Below are 4,399 nucleotides of genomic sequence, written 5' to 3'. Positions count from 1 at the left end.
TGTGGAGTGGGAGGTTTGGGGTGCTGGAGGGACTCAGGGCTGGGGCAGAGGGTTGGGGAGTAGGGGTGAGGGTTCTGGCTGGAACTGGGGATAAGGTGTTTGGGGTGCTGGAGGGGCTCAGGCAGAGGGTTGAGGGTGCAGTGGGGAGGGTGAAAGCTCTGACTGGGGTGTGGGCTCTGGGGTGAGGCAGGGCAGGGGATGAGTTTGGGGTGCAGGCAGGCTGCTCCGGGACAGGGCCAGAGAGGAGGACTCCCCCCAGGCCTTTCCCTGCCGGCAGCAGCAAGTTCTGGGGGAGGAGCCCCCCTTTCCTGCCCCCCCAGCAGCACACTCACCCCCACCACTGTCACTGCATGTGCTCCTAGGGCCCCTCTCAGGTCCAGGAATCTCCCTCGCCTCCCCCATGGTGGGTGCTGGGTAGGGTGACCAGACAGCAAGTGTGAAAAATCGGGACATCTGGTCACCCTAGTGCCGGGGGGCGCTGCGTGCGCCTCTCCCTTGCTGTTGCCTGCCCCTGACTGTAGCTTCACTGGGGGTGAGGGATGGGGCTGCCCAGCATGGGGCAGGAGCGGTGACTGCGGGTGGGGGGGCCCCCTGTGCTGCTGGAGGGTCCCATTGGAAAATGAACGGTTTCAGAGTAGCAGCCGTGTTAGTCTGTATCCGCAAAAAGAACAGGAGTACTTGTAGTCCACGAAAGCTTATGCTCTAATAAATGTGTTAGTCTCTAAGGTGCCACAAGTACTCCTGTTCCTTTTATTGGAAAAGGGAAGGGTCAGAGGGGGAAGGGCAGGCTCAGAGTCAGTCTGCCCTGGCAGTGGAGGTGGGGGGCACTAGGACCCTGCGGCAGCAGTTGCTGCAGGGGAAAGACAGGGACTCTCTGCCAGTGGCATAGCCAGCTTCTGAGTGCAGGGGGAGCAACCATAAAAACGGTGCCCCCCCGGCTCCCCCTCTGGCCACGCCCCCCTTGGCTCCTCCTCCAGCCGCTCCGCGCCCCCCCCCCAGGCTCCTCCGGCCACGCTGCGCCTCCCCTTGGAGGGGCGGGGGGTGGGCGGGCGCTGCTTGCTTCTGCCGGGGGCTGGGGGGAGTGGAGCAGTGGGGCAGGCAGCAGCTGGCGAGATCCCCTCCCCACGGCAGCTTCCTACCTCCCTCGGCCTGGAAGCAGGGAGCTGCCGGGGAGAGGGGATCTCGCCAGCTGTGGAGCGCTCGGCCGCCGAGCCCTGAGCTGCTGCAGGAGGCGGCCGCGGCGGCGATGTTGGGGCCGCGTGGGGCGCGATGGCCGAGGAGCCAGCCCCTTCGCTCCTCTGAACCCCCCTAGCTACGCTACTGCTCTCCGCTCCTCCGGGGCTAGGGAAGGGGCGGGGGAGCAAATCGGGGCGGGGGGGGGGGATCACCTGGGGTATAAACATCTCCATGCCTGCAGCTTTTTTTTTTTTCTCTCCACCACTTTCTGCGCCCTCCCCCTCCACCCCCACTCCACTCCCACCCCCCGCTCTGTGTACAGGAGGCAAGTGCCTCACTAGCCTCGCCCTTGTTATGGCGCTGAGTGAAACCCGCGGGTTCAATGTATTGTCCCCCTGTAACCTGCTGCCTTGGGTTCATCTCTCGCTCTCGCTCTGTGGCTCTGGCTCGCTGCGTTCTCTTTTTATTATTTAAGTCCCCAAGATGTGGTAGATACACTAGAGGGTAGGGATCGGATACAGAGGGACCTAGACAAATTAGAGGATTGGGCAGAAAAAAACCTGATGAGGTTNTGCTTCACCCCCCAGTGTGCACTGGTGTAACTCACTTCACAAAGTGCCGTGGGACAGGAAATCAGAGCCAGTGAGCAGAGTCCAGCCTGTTACACGAGTCATCTCCCTGTATCCGGCTTCCTTGGATTCACCTCTCGCGCTCGCTCTGTAGCTCTGGCTCGCTGCATTCTCTTTTTATTATTTAAGTCCCCAGGATGTGCAGGTGTCTGTATGGCTGTAACCTTCCTCCTGCCGTGCCCCCTCCCTCCCTACGATTGGGTACCTGTATTTGTCACGTCTTTCTAAACTCAGACTGGATCTATCTGAGGTGGGGACCAAGTTCTTCTATTTGTAGCCCCCGATGTTCAGAAGTGGCTAGTGACTGTGGGTGCCTCCGTTTTCAGGTGCCCAACTGGAGACACTTAAAGGGGCCTGATTTCCGGGGTGGGGGCTCAGCACGTTCTGGGAGTCAGGCTCCTCTGAGCTGGGTCAAGCTGGGCCCCCAGCCCTATGAGTCACTTTTGACAATCTTGGCCAGAGTGTGAAGTGCCCAGGACTTTAAGGCTGTAAAAACACCAATTGCTATTAACAAACAACCGATGAGAATTTTCAATGCAGTCACTGCTGTCACAATCCTTCTGTCAAATGCTGAACCCAAGTTTCAAACCCACAGACAACACTGTACCTTGGAGCTGCTAATTCAGCTCGGAGACCCAACGTGTATTCTTCCTTCAGAGTCCGCTTGTCCTTGCAGCCTGTACGCCGTCCACCAGAGCAGTGGGGCTTTCACGGAAAAGTTGAACTTTTACATGACACAGTTAAACTGTTTCCCTTTCACTTTCTATATGGGGTCACGCCCACGGGCTGTAGGAGGCCGTTACTTGGTCAGTGGACTCCATTGACAGGAAAACAGCTTGGAGCTGATTTACCAGAGTTGCTTTCTCAGATCAGTTCTCAGAAAACGAGACAATCTGGCAAGCGCAGCTCTGCTCATGGTTACTCAGGGGCGGCGAGTTGTATGGGCCCCTGGTGCCCGGGCTCCAGCAAAATCAGGGCCTGGGGGGGCCCGGCTCCACCAATGTTTGGGGCTGGGTCTCTCCGCTGGCTCCGACTGCCGTCCCAACCCCCACGCACATCCCATCTCCCGAGCGTCCCCCAGCCTCGCGTGCCCCTCCCCCACCCTCAGACTCCCCACGGAGGTGATGTGACAACTCAGGACTTCAGGGCTCTCCAGGAGCCTCCAACCCCAAGGGTGCGAAGCCTGATTGTTCCCCCTGCCCGAGTGACTCTGGGACCCACCTTAGCTCCCTGGAGCCTTCCTGCTCCTTGGGCGGATGGTAAATCTCAGGCCGTAGCGTGCTGGTCTCCTGGGACTGTTCCCCTTTCCCCTTCCGTGGCCTCCAGGCCTCACCTGCTTCATTTACCCCCTTCCCCCCACGTCCTGACCCGATTGTTAGGGCTCGGGGCCAAAGGCACCTGCCCTCACCCAGCTCCTCGACCTGAGGCGGGGTTGGCCTTAGGGGTGGGCAGGCTGGGTGACCACCCAGGGCGCATCTTGCTGAGGGGACACTTCCGGAGCAGGGGTGTCCTGTCTCCCGCCCCCCCCCCCATTGCTCGGCAGCCATCTGCAACCACCCCTGTCCCTGTCCCTTCTCCCCCCGGAGTCCCCCAGCCAAGCTGCTCCCGGGAGCCTCCTGATGTCAGGGTGCCCCATCCTCCTGCCCATGTTCCCTGCCTCCACTGAGCTGGGGGCGGGGTGGGGGAGGGGGACAAGGGTTTGTGCGGCTGCCTCTGGGGCAGGAGTGGGATGGATCACCTGGTGATTTGCCTGTTCTGTTCATTCCCTCCGGGGCACCTGGCATTGGCCACTGTCGGCAGACAGGACACTGGACTGGATGGACCCTTGGGCTGACCCAGTACGGCCGTTCTTATGAATCAAATTTCAGTGGTTGCCCTTTTTCTTTCTCTTCCACTATGAGCTTATATTATTTTGGTTAATGTCCATATATTGAACAGACAGTTGCAGTGAATACGGAAATTAAAAGAACTTGCATTGCACTTGTACTTTTACTTATAAATACACAAATACTATTTCCACGCTATACGTGTTCTTATAAGAGCACCTGGCACTTATACGTAAGTCCTGAGGAAACAGCAAAGAATAAAACTGACTCAGAGAAAGATCATTTCAACTGGACTGGAGCAGGGATGAGGCTGCATTTTGAGCAAAGGAAGTGATTTGTAGGTATTGTGACAGACCCAGACCAGTGGGGTACAGGAGTCTGGTAGAGGGCAAATATACTGGTCACTGGATGAGTAGTTTTCTGTTCCCTGAGTGACCAGAGCAGGGGCTACACTAGAGTAATCAGGAACCTGCTAGAACCAGTTAAGGCAGGCAGGCTAATTAGGACACCTGGAGCCAATTAAGAAGAAGCTGCTTCAATCAATTAAGGCAGGCTAATTAGGGCACCTGGGTTTTAAAAGGAGCTCACTTCAGGTTGTGGTGAGAGTGTGAGGAGCTGGGAGCAAGAGGCGCAAGGAGCTGAGAGGGTGAGGGTGTGCTGCTGGAGGACTGAGGAGCACAAGCGTTATCAGACACCAGGAGGAAGGTCCTGTGGTGAGAATAAGGAAGGTGTTTGGAGGAGGCCATGGGGAAGTAGCCCAGGGAGTTG

The sequence above is a fragment of the Trachemys scripta genome, chromosome 2, assembly GCF_013100865.1.
Source record: "Trachemys scripta elegans isolate TJP31775 chromosome 2, CAS_Tse_1.0, whole genome shotgun sequence".
NCBI classification, from domain to species: Eukaryota; Metazoa; Chordata; order Testudines; family Emydidae; genus Trachemys; species Trachemys scripta.
The sequence above is the reverse complement of the archived record's forward strand: the minus strand, read 5'-3'. Positions refer to the sequence as shown.